Source organism: Sitophilus oryzae, unplaced genomic scaffold (assembly GCF_002938485.1).
Source record: "Sitophilus oryzae breed Bouriz unplaced genomic scaffold, Soryzae_2.0 scaffold_1067_pilon_pilon, whole genome shotgun sequence".
Lineage (NCBI taxonomy): Eukaryota > Metazoa > Arthropoda > Insecta > Coleoptera > Curculionidae > Sitophilus > Sitophilus oryzae.
The window spans coordinates 3,150,257-3,163,695 of NW_022145690.1; the positions used below are offsets into that span (position 1 = coordinate 3,150,257).

Genomic DNA, 13,439 nt, shown 5'->3' on the forward strand with positions numbered 1-13,439 from the left:
ATTTGTATTCCTTTTATGTAGTACGAGGACAAAACTGAGAAGTGTAATTAACAGATCAAATGACTTACCTGTAGGAAATTTGATCCTAATTACACGATCAGTTTTGTCCGAAGTACTACATAACCCACGCCATCTTATAAAATAATAACAGTGATAATTAATATTATGTATGAACCACATCACAACTATACCTAGAGCCTTGGTCACTCCCACCCCTCACAAGCCGATCTCTTATCAAAACTTATAATGACATTGGTGGGGCGAGTCGCGGCGAGGACGGTGCGGAGCGGCGTTGCCACGTTTATTTTTGTATGTCGCACGGATTTCAGCAAGACAAGACTTACTCTATTTGTATTCCTTTTATGTAGTACTTCGGACAAAACTGATCGTGTAATTAGGATCAAATTTCCTACAGGTAAGTCATTTGATCTGTTAAATATACAACCTTCATAAAAATTTATTTTCATTTGTTTGTTTGTAAACTTTTAAAAGTTAATTAATATTCTGACTCTATACTCTGATTAGTCTGATTGTCTATGACTCTTTCAAAATTTTAAAATTTTTTTTCAGAGGTTATAGAATTTAGAATGAGTGGAAGAGGGGTTTATCACCGCAACCTTACAGATCTATTGTACCCTACTTTCTTTAGTTATAACTCATCATACATGGGGATCTTCCTATTGTAGGGGAGACAGGGTAACCTCTTCTGACAACAGATGTTCATCCTCCGAGGAGAGAACATCTACCTCCCACGAGGGTATACACCCTTTAACGGTTGGGGTTTGGCCCTCCGTGCCCTTCACAGTCGAGGAGCTGGTCTTTGGCTGAGGTATCCGTGAAGTGGAGGCTGGATAATATCTGGTCTCCACTTTTTTAACTTGGACTCTCCTTAGACCTGTTATTGGTGTTGTCCCGAATCTATAATAGGGGATATATGTCTTTCTCTATTGCCTCCTCCTGGGATTTGAGGTCAATTCCTACTGTGAGGACCTGACCATGGCCCTCCTCCCTCGAGTGGATGACTCGCCAACTCTATGTCCTTACATTGGAGTTCTGAGCCTGGATAAAGGCTCAGCAGGTAGGTGGTGTCTCTCGCCTTGCTTTTTTCAGAGGTTGATTATGTTTTTTAACATTAAGGTAAAAACAAATTATTGATAAAACAGCTGAAATCATAGAAGCAGCCTCCAGTTGACTTGGTTCAAGTACACTTTGACCATGTCAACCAGGCTTAAGTGTAACCTATTAAGTGTTGGAATTATTTACGCTCAAAATACAAGTTCTCCAGAAAGTTTTGATGCTGGAATTAGATGCTATAATAAAGTATCTAATATTTTCTCTTTACCGTTTGTATAATTTGAGTAAAATATATTCAAATACAATATCAATATACATTATCTGTGTTTATTTTTTTTTTATTTTCCCCTCGAGGACAATTTAGATAGAATATTTTAATTATATGGCAGGTATTTTCATCTTTTAAGTCGTAGTTTCTTTAACTATATATAAACGAACGTCGACATAATAGAAAATCGCTCGTTTGCGTTGTGCAAGAAGACTCAAGGTAAATCACTTTCATTCGATTATTATTAACATCCATACTAATTATTCAAACAATCGTTCTGGGTTAGGCTTCACCTTTTTTATCCAGCCGCTCATCTTACCTAACCGACCATCCTGATATATAGTGTACGTCGCCATCTTTTTACCTTTTTTCTCTTGATAATTTTCTCGCCGTGAAAAAACATCCTAGTTTCATGGTCAGCCACCTGTTCGACATGCAATCGCAGCGTAAATCGTTGCCTTAGAGGTGAGATGCGCTGCTTGGAGATGTGTTTGTTGTCTTCTCTTTGATTTAGCAATGACGCGCTTCGTATTTTTATTACGTAATATTCTTTTTGTCGCAATCAAGTCTTTGTTTTGTTTACGTTTTAATGGGGTATTTTTATTTAACTCTTTAATGAGCATTGTTAGTTTAGACCGTACGTAAATAATGGAATGATTGGATTGTTAGGTAGGTTGGGAGATTAAACAAAGACAATTTACTAATAAAAGATTGAGTTGCATTCAGATTACATTCACAGTTATTTTTAGGTCCAAGATGGATTATGTAGTATTTATAAGTTTGAATCCCCATCTTTTATTAGTGAACTTCCCGAATTATCTATTATTATTCTTTGGAGATTCATCAACCATAAGGAGAATGAAAAAAATTAAACTACTTTGTTCTTCTTGCGAGTCTTATTCGTCTATAGAATCAACACAAATGTTGGAAAATCATCCGCAGGCGTGACACACGCCCTTGATTGACAGCCACGAGACGCATGCGAAACCGCCGTACACAACCTCCGTCGTGGTAGATTTACCCCTTTGTAAAACAATTTAACCCCGTTATCTCGTGATAATCTACCCCGATGAAAAATAAGCTTGTGGCAACACTGGGTAACGATCTGAGCTATACGCAGCTAAGAAAATCACTATAATAAAAAAAACTGTACCAACCTTGATTTCATGCATATTTTTATCGATATAGGTTTGTAGCTTCCGAATAAAGTGTAGATAAAGCATCTAGCTCATTTGCGAGCTCAGAATTAGAATTTAGAGTTAGTAACTCGCATTTTCATTGGAGATTACTGTCATATTTATTTCGAACCAATAATCAACAAGAATATTCGTATAATTTAATAAAATTACTGTAAATCACTCTAAATAATGAATTGTTTGTAATTAATTGAGCAGTAATTATTTCTGTCTTATTAATCCGGTAAATGATGGAGATAAACAATTGTGTTTGATTAAAATGTTATTTTAAGATAAAACTTTTGTTAAGAACATTCTGAGAATTCGAATAATGAATTGAATAATGACAAGACAAGTAACATCTGTCTAAAAAAGACAGCAATTTACAGTGACAATTTGGTTATGTAAAATTTTGAGTGACAATTTTTATTATACCAGAGAAATACTGGTTGCCTAATGATTAACATTAATTTAAAAATAAATCCTCAACATGAATAATGAACAAAACATTTAAACAAAAACAGACCACAGACACAAAACAAATTGTTGGTTAGTAGCAGTTAGTAGTAGTCAGAGATAGAGATCTAGTAGTATTTTGGTTTAATGGCCACAGCTATCCGGCCGGGTAATAGAATTACCGTTTTTTAATAAAAATTAAAAAAAAAATTATAAAGCTAGAATAGTATACGGTTTTATATTAACTCTAATATTTTTAAGTTAATAAAAATAATTCGTAAAAGCATTCGTAAAAATAATGTATATCCTTCAAATCCTTCAATTTAATAGCTGTTAGAGAGAAGTTTCTGTTTCGAAGTTTAAATCGTTTTTCTCTGTAAAAGTCAGTTTTGTGACATCGTCATTTTTTCTCCTTACCCTTCATTTGTAATCATTAATAATAATAATTTCTTTAATGTTAATATCACTTTAGTAGTTATACTTCCACTGGATTTGGTCTTTTTAATCTATTTTCTTTTCACGCCTGTCTGCGTTCGCCAATCGATCAGATATCGATTGTATCGGCATTATAAGGATGCGGATCGCGTCGTTCAAAGAGAGCGCTCTCTAACGATCGCATCGCTAGGCCGCATCGTTCTCGATTACGGCCTATTTTCAGACCGAACGGCCATATATTCGCGTGGACGTCATCTTCGTTGGCTTTCGTGACGCGGAAGTGCGCGAAAACAAATAAATATGTCGAGCGGGCAAAAAAGACCGCAACCAATCGAAGTGGTGTAGGGTAATTGGCGAGAAATGACGAAGTGTGTGTCGAAGTTGGTTTGTAAGGCGTATGCATTAGACAGGAAACTGAAATTCCGGATATCAGTTAGTTTCTGTTGAAGGTACTCACTGGGACAGTGATCAGCAAACCGCGGCTCGCGAGTTGCATGCGGCTTTTTGTCTCTTTAAGCTGCTTTGACGAAATTTTCAAGGCACTCACGGATTAATATTTATTAGCCTGACTTCTAAGAGATGAGTAAACTTTTCTTAACCTTCCAGTAGGGAATGTCAAAATTACATGCAACCTCGTATATTCTTTAACCATTTATGTAGGGGATTTAGGAGGGGGTTAATCACCGCGACCTTACAGATCTATTGTGTATCCGTCTTTCTTGAGTTATAACTCATCGTACAGTCTCAGGGCTTTGAAAAGGCCAGTATCTGAAACGGCTTAATGGCTAGTTCTTTATCTCCGATATCAGTCGTATCAAAGTTTATAGCATGAATGGTTGTCGTCTCGGCAGCACGGCAGCACTCATTGATGAGGTGTTTTGGTGTTTCCCCATTTTCCCCACATAATCTGCATTCGCCGTTATTTCTTAGCTTCAATCTACTGAGTTTTTCGTTGACGAGACAGTGTCCTGTTAAAAACCCTGTGACAATCCAAAGATTGTTCTTACTTAAATCTGCTTTAACCATAGTGTGCAGGTGTCGGTGCTAGCACATAGTCGCAATCACGTCACTAAAATTAAAGAAATACTTTTTGGATGTCGAGGACTCAACAAGATCTACCAAAAGTGCAGCATTATCATGAAACATTACATGTGAAAAGAATGTCTAGAACTGATATTTTTTTGTCCCAGTTGTTTTGTCCCAGAAATCCCGAATTATGAAATAATGGAATACCCCAAGTGCACTGAATGGATATGTAAAATCTATAAACAATGGTTTAGCAAATAAAGCTAAAGCAGTTTCTGAATCCGAAAGTTCAGGCAATTAATAATATTAAAATAAACGGACAGCAGATGTACCACAGAAATTATAATAATAACAATAAATAACGCTTTATTGCGCAAAAAGCCAAAATAGCTTCATCGACAAAGTATTTACAAACCAAACAAAATATACAAATAATAAAAATATACAATACAAATCATACAATTCAAAAAAACTTAAGTCATTAAAATTACAAATAGAACTTACATGTACAATTGCAGAACACAAAAAAAGGCGTATCAATAAAATTTTACAATAGGAAGATTGTAAATAGATATAATTTTAAGAGTTATAAAATATTAAATACTTGACCTTTGACCAGTGTGTGAGATGATCAAAATTTTAAAATTCAAAATTGTTCATGATTAAACATCAACAAAAAAGTCGTTTACCGCATATAGGGCTCTCTCCAGTAAGTATGATTTCAGAGCTTTGCGAAATGCGGGAAAGAATGAAAGCGACTTGATATTCAAAGGCAGATGATTGTACATTTTTTGGCATTGTACAGTATTGAACCTTTAACTAGTTCTGAGCTCGGGGTTGGCAGAGATGGCCTTTCGGGAATATGTGCTTGCGAATTAAGAAAACGGATTCAAAAATGAATAAAGAAGGGAAAGTCAGTATTTTGAAATTTTTAAAGAAATTCTGGCAGTGAGTTCTACTGTTCAGTCCAAATAAATATCGAACTGCTCTCTTTTGAAGCATGAAAATACGATCAAATTTTGTCGCGCAGCAAGTACCCCACGCTAATGTCTAGATTTGCAATGTCGTTGATTTGGGGCCAAACAAAATAGGGCCAAGTACTGAATCCTGAGGGACACCACATTCTATCGGCTTACAAGAAGACATAGACGTATGAATCATCACAAGCTGCCTTCTTCAAATTACAGCATGGTACCCACGAGGAATTAAGAGACCTATAGAAAGATTAAATCTGAGATGAGACCATGGTGTTAAGAAATTAGCAGGGATAACTTGAGCCCGCATAGCCAACAATAGACAACAATGGGCCGAACTACAAACAAATATCTCTAAATATGTGATATGCATATCTAAATATGTCAAGAAATATGGTGAATTAGTATTGCCGATCGCTGCACTAGTGTATACCCAGGCAAAATCGTAGTATAATAAATATAAACTAATCCAGGATGAAAATATTTTATTCTGGTTCGGTATTAAATTAACAAATTAGGAAAGTTTGAAAAACTATGTTACTGTATTTGAAATAATTCAAGTATCACTGTTAAAAAATCGAACTTAAAAATGTACTGAAAAATATTCAATATTTTTCCTTAATGAATATTTTCTTGCTTAGTATTCATTGCACACATTACCATCGCATTCGGAGAAAGGTCTAACTAGTTAAACGAACTTCGTTTTCTTCCACCCATTTTATAAATTTTATGATGGTATGTATATCCTTAATAGCTTCTTTGTGTTTAACTTTTATCCCTCATAACTTTTAGCGTCATCTGCAAATTGTCCTTACATCTCTACGTAGGAACAGCTGTGGTCATTATTTCATGGTAATTTATGTTCATCGCCATAGATCCATTCAAATACGAGTATCTTTCTAGTCCTCATTATCAGATGCCCGACGCACTATTGCCGAACCCTGTATAATCCTAGAAACAAAATTCATGGTTCAAACTGGTGGTACAGATTTATGGTATATTTTAAGTATTTTTAAGAATGGCCAAAATCATAAAAAATTACTTTAATTCTACTAAAATGAATGTTTATAGAGAGAAGGAGACAGAGCCAAAACTTTAGTTAAACTAATTGTATTTTACTAACATTATTAACTTAGTACTTCATTAAATCCAAACCAGTTCTAAAATGCTTTCCTGTTTAATATTAATTACAATTCAAAACATTCCGGTTCAATACGGTAGTTCACATAACGAAACAAATTGATCCACGACAGCAGCGACTAGAAAGTATGCCATTAGTGGCAGTAATAAACGAGTTGCAAAACGCCAGTTTCATAATGTTATTCCTTGGCGAGATAAAAAATTAGACTAGAATGTGTGCCAGAAGGGAATATTAGACGGGCCTAACCACATACACACACACACGCCAGATACTATCAGATATCGTTGCGTTTCACAAGCAGTCACTTAGTAAACGGACAACTATTGCACCTTAGATTTATTTTATGGCACAGATGTGTTGAAGAAATAAAAGTGTCGTAACTTATTACGTCTTCTAATAAACGTGAAGAAGCTTCATGGTATTACGTAACAGAAGAGTCGATGTTAAATATCAAAGCCGTGTGCTAAAATCAGATAGATAACTTAGTTATAGAATACCTATGATGATTTTCCTTTGAATATTTCAGACAGAGTTTTATAGTGAATAATTTTTTTGTGAATTTTCATTGCCCTTAATATTTAAGTAAGCATTTTTAGTCAAATTTCAAATTCCAGAATGCAAATTTCACGCAGAAAAACGGAAAAGATAACATAAATAAGCATAATTCTAAAAACAAACACCCATGTCATGGTACCACCATGTCTCAAACGTATCGGTCCTTAAAAGAAGCTTACTGCAGTAGATCTGAAGCCATGATTACTAAATCCCGCTTAAGATGGGCTGCTCACGTATGCAGGATGCAAGAAAACCTACCAAAATCTCTTCTTTAGGGTGAGCTGGTAGAGAACTTCTTTACGGTGGACAACTCAAAAGGTACAAAGATATTTTCCACGAAAACTTAAAAGGGATAAGCAGGCAGAATCAATGAAGAAGCATGAAGAAGCAGCGCACAATAGAGATCAGTGGAGAAATGTAAACTCAGTTAACAACGACAACAAAAAAGTAAAGAAGCAAGAAAGTAATGAGATTTTTGAATGTGCGGATGTTTGAAAGTGCGAAAGACTGATAACATCACGTATCGGGCTTTTCACTCACAGAGAAGCTTATGAAAGAAAACGCCCTGCATAACCATCTTCTGATGCGTGTCAAATACTCGTCAGCGAGTACTGGCAGTAACTAAGTAATTGCAATAAAAAAGAATTTTCGACACAACTTACTGAACAGTGATCAACTGCAGAATAGCTGTAACTGTCTTATGACTTTATCAATATGGTTCATGTGCATCCAAGTTATAAAATTTGAAGATAGGAAAAAAAACATAAGGGTCAAATGGAACCATAAAGCCTCAATTGGCAGCCTAGATCTAGAGACACCCAGGATTACAGGCATCGTCCAGGACAGCTGCGGCGGAGGCCAATTTCAACCTGCCGCATCCTTAGCGGAGTACAACTCTCTATACTCTTCTTCTTCTTCTTCTGGTGCCGTCCGCTTCAGTAGCGTGTTGGCGTTCGTTTGTTCACTTAGTTGCGTTCTTTTCTGGGCACGATATAAAGTGCGCCCTTCTCAGCTCTTCTAAATATCATGGCAGCATCCGCAGTTACATCATTCACCGATATTGCGAAGCCATGAATGCTGTTTCCGGCCTGGTCCTCTTCTTCTTTGGATCTTTAAGTACTGTTTTTAGGAGGGTGTACCTAGGACCTCGCAGTATATGACCCAAGTCTGATATCTTCCTTTGTTTCACTCTTTCTGAGAGAGCTGCCGGTGCATATTTGCTCTTTTTCATTTGATATGTGGTCAACCCAGGGAATTTTAAGTAATCTTCTTAATATCCACATTTCTAAGGCCTTCAGTGTGACCATGTTTCCGCTCCGTACAGCAGTATTGGTCATATGTAATATTTAACTACTCGTAGCCATAGACTTAGGGGTACTTCCGGTCTTAGAAGGTAGGTTTGGAACTTAACAAAGGTGTTTTAACAAACGAGGTTGTAACAAACGAGCTACTGCCACGCGTATTTTAACCTCTTCATCGTTATCCCACTTGTCGTTCAGCGTGGTTCCCAATTTAAATACGTATTATTTGACTAAAATTAAAAAATATTAGAATACATTTTCTTCTGGCTAATTTGAATTAAGTTTATTAAAGGAAATATGAATATTGATTATTTCAGCGAATCATGCTTTGGTATGATGGAAAGCAACATTATAAAACATATACAAGATGGAGGCTTATTCTTTTTTAGGGGATTGGACTTGCCACCCGTTTATGTGAATATAAACAGTTTTTTATATTATTTTTTAGCTTATAACTGATTTAATCTACATGATTACAACATTATGTGACACTCCTTAAAAAAACCTTAAGGCGAGAGTTGTTCTTACAGATCCTAGAACTATAATAATCTATAATGTCTGTTGCGAGAATCAAGAGCTGCAACAAGTAACTGCAGTAAACATAATTAAATACCTCTATTTCCCATTTTTCATTCTCCAAAGCGTGACCCTCATTGTTTATCATTTTTCTTTCGCATTTTTTCCGATTATTAATTAAACGTTTCTTTGTTTACCGCTGCCCGTGTTCAGGTATTAACGATTCCGTATCGCGACTCTAATAATACGAGTCGATTAAACCGATCATTGGTAAATACACGATCAAGAGGCGCATTAAGACAACAGCTGTTTGCATTTACGGAAATCTAACTGAATAGATTTATATATACACAGGAAGAACTTATTCGAATTTCGTAATTATGTTTTATTATAAATAGGTACTTCAGTGTTAGAAAATAGAACTGTTACAGATCTGTTATTTAGATCTTTAAGTGGAGTATAGTAGATATACTTCCGGAAGACTAAACTAAGATTATTTAATTTGCTTATTATAACCCAGAAAAAGTAACTGTAGGTTAAGTGATTGAATTGTAATTTTATGATCAATATAATTTTAGGGTTAGCATATTTTTTCTTAGGCATTCGGTGGCATTGAGATAACGGGTGACTTCCGGTATGCTCTTCCCGGCAGCGTCTTCAAGATCTACGAAGTTGTAGCCTCCGAGGAAACGATTCAGTCGAATAGACTAAAATCTGTTTGAAAGTACACTTAGTGTATTATTAGTCTTATTTTACAATTTCTGTTGAAATTTGTTATTTTAGTATAAAACTAGTTTAGACCTAAATATACTCTAATATCCAGTAAACAGTTTAGGCAATGATACTGATAGTAACTGTTGTAGGAGTTCAACATCGAATTTAACATATAACGATTAGAATAAACTAAAAATAATAAGGACATGACGCAAGTGCTAAAGTGTTAAATTGGAAGATACCGAATAATATTAGTTTTTAAAATTTTAAGTCATTAGAGGCGTAAATATGTGGTACCAGAAAACCGGTTTTTAAGTCGCATTATTGCTAAGTGTATAAAATTAGTTATGTCAATATCAAACAAATATATAGGTGTTTTATATTATCACATTATCATCATATATTGGGAAATAATATCATTGTTGGTAAAATAGGTTATTCTATTGAGTAATTATTATAATGTATAAAATAAAAAAAAAATAATAAAAAAGAGCAGCAACCTCAGGTTTACATAGATATTCTTTTTCAATTTAATTTGTCAGCAACTGTCATCTATTTAATTAATTGATGAGCCAAACACAATTATCATCATCATTTTCAGCTTATCCATCCATTTCCAATTATTGCGTAGCCTACCTTACATGCTCTCTTTGTAGCTGGGTCCATTGTTGTCCATTATTGGCTATTCGGGCCTGCTAATTTCTTAATATCATGGTCCATCTCAGGTTCGGTATTCCTCTTTAGGTCTGTTAATTTCTCATGGGTACCATGCTGTAATATTTGTGGTGTCCTGCCCATTGCCATTTGAGGGATTTGATTCTGTGGATGACATCTATAACCTGTGTCTTCTATCGCATCCACTCTAATCTTTTTTTACGGTCTCTCTTGGTTATTCCCAGCATATTTCTCTCTATTGAACATTGTGCGACCTGCATTTTCCTTATGATGTCTGTTTTAAGTGTCCAGGTTTCGCATGGATATGTCATGACTGGAGTACACATTGATCAAATGTTTTCTTCTTTAGATAAAGTGACATTCTCCATTTCAATTCCATTTCCAATTAATTATGGCGTAGCCTCCTTCACATATGTAGATACTCTCTTTGTAGTTGGGCGCATTGTCTATTGTTGGATTATTGGGCATTGTCTATTGTTGGATATGCAGGCCCAAGTTATCCCTACTAATGTCCTAATATCACGGTCCCATCTTAGGTTTGGTCTTCTTCTAGGTCTCTTATTCCTCTTGGGTACCTCTTGGGTACCAATCTTTGTGGTTCATCTTTTGTCCGTCCTTCTTGCCAGGTATCCTGCCCATTGCCACTTGAGGGATTTGATCCGTGAGCGTCTGTGGATGACATCTATTACATTTATTATCATTATTCCCAGCATGCTTCGTTCCATCGAACGTAGTGCGACCAGCTATTTATTAGAATGTCTTTTATGTCTACTAGTTTGTTGTACATTACTTGAGTTTTTGCCCAATTAATTTTGAGACCTACTTTATTGCTGGATGTATTTAGTTCGTTAATTTGTGCTTGTAGTTCTTCAGGACTTTAATAGATATAAATAAGAATATATGAAAGAAGCTTCTAGCTCAATTTTGAATTTTGAAGAAGATATGAGGGTTAAATTGGAGAAAAACAACACCGAATGTCCTAAACTAACTAACTAACTAAGTGTACTGAAATAAGAGCATACCACTACAATGCGCTGAAAGTATTGTCCGCTGAATAAACACAGTTTTTGCCGAAAAAAACTGCTCTGTTGACAAAGAGCTTAGGCACTAACAAGTTGTCTTTTTCTCCGTGTATCTAAAGGTTTAATCTTGCGTATCGCTTCGATTGCGATATAGTAGTAACGACATTTTTTCTCTTGAACTAATAAGACAATTATGCAAATCCGAATCACCTGGAGAGATATAGATATGATACGGAGAATATCGCGATATTAATATGGTAATCGGGTGCTGCGCATGTAGATGCGGGATATAGTTGTTTAGTCGAGAGTGCAAAAATTATTTTATTTCGATCCATAGATAAAGGCGTCTGTGGCTATTTAATGCTGGACTGCGATTCTGTGGGAACGTGAGGTCTAAATGAAGCTGTTGCTACAGTGTTTATGATGCAGAAAAAAAATCGTGGGTGTTTGGGAAGGCTTGAAAGGAAAAATTGTTTTTGCTTTTGACTTGACTTTTTGCAAAAACATTGTTTCCTTTCAAGCCTTCTCAAAGACCCACGATTTTTTTTCTGCGTACTATCTACTGGGATCTAACAATAATCATAGTGTTTATGATATTGATAATGGAATATTGACAAAAATCTTAAAATTACTATAGCGCTACAATATCAAAGTTTAGATGGTCGTGTTTATGTTGAAGCGGCTGAATAAAATTCATGCATTTGTGTGCATAAAGTGCCAATCTATTCAGCGCTGCAACAAACACCTGCGTTCAAGTATATGCATTCTACATTCGTTGTTTCACTAGTATCTTTACTCTTTACTTTTATCGTTTATCACAGGTCTAACATAGTTACCTTATATTCACTCATTTTGTTTGTTACTCCTGCGTAGATGGCTTCAATAAATGCTCTCCAGCGAGTTCGGTTGTTAGAAATTGATTTAACATCTCGCCATGATCGGCTTATTGTGTCGATCTCCTTTTTAATTGTTCTTTGCCAAGTGTGTCTTGGACGACCAGTTCTTCTACTGCCTTGTAGGTTTCACTCAATAGCTCTGCCAGCGATGTTGTTGCCGCTTCTCCTTAATGTGTGACCAGTCCACCTTCATTTCCTCAGTTTGATCTCATTATACACCTACCTCTTGTTGGTTAAGCTTCATAAATCCTAATTTCTAATAGTATTTAGCCAGAATATTCATACTATTTTTCGCGGACAGCGGTTTATGAATACTTGGAGTTAGTTAATTAACGACGGTATAATTTTTCTCTGCGCTTACAACAATATACCCTTTACAACAATATAACCTCTGCGCTTACAACAATAGGCTTAAGTCTCTGCGCCATACAACAATACTGACTGGACATTTGAATTGAAAATTTTAAGTTTGGTAAGTTGAGTGTACTGTCTAGATCTCCAGATATTGTTGAGCATTCGAAATGTTATTCTGGCCTTTTTTATTCTGCTTTTGATATCGTGCTCAGTGCCTGTGTTGGTTGATATTACACTGCCCAAGTAAGTAAAATTATTTACCCCCTCTAAATAGGTATTGTTCCAATGATAAAGGGGGCGACATTATTCGTACAGACTCTCATCGATTTAGTTTTTCTAATATCGATCTTAACACCTGCAAAGGAGACAGACGTCATCTTCATCTTCATTCTTCAGAATCTGAGTTTCTCCAATATACTAAAGAGAGTCCACCATATTTCACGATGATTCTTGGAAAATTTTCTCCTTAGAATATCATCAATTGTTGTTCTGTTTTATCTTATTCTCTGTTAATTCCAATATGTTATGCATGATCAAATATAAATCGATATAAATCTTGTCTTCTACAGAAAGACACTTAATTGGACAGATTATTTAAATCCAGAAATTAGTTTGACTAGATGTCATCCATAGAATCAAATTCCTCAAGTGGCCCACAGTTGGACCATAAAATTTACAGCAAGTGTACCCACGAGAAATCTCAAGTTTGGTCCTTCGTTCTAGGTCTCTTAGAGATGGTACCATGATATTAGCAGAGATAACTTGGGCCCGCATAGCCAACAATAGGCAATAATGGGCCCAACTACAAAGAGAGTAGATATCTAAATATGTGAGGGAGGCCATACCAATATAATTAG

General features: G+C 35.6%; 1 protein-coding gene across 2 annotated transcripts in view; it reads left to right on the plus strand.

The window, feature by feature from the left end:
* Nucleotides 1-13,439, plus strand: part of LOC115879954 (MICAL-like protein 1) — a 246,258-nt gene that overhangs the window by 158,436 nt on the left and 74,383 nt on the right. The window lies entirely within an intron of this gene.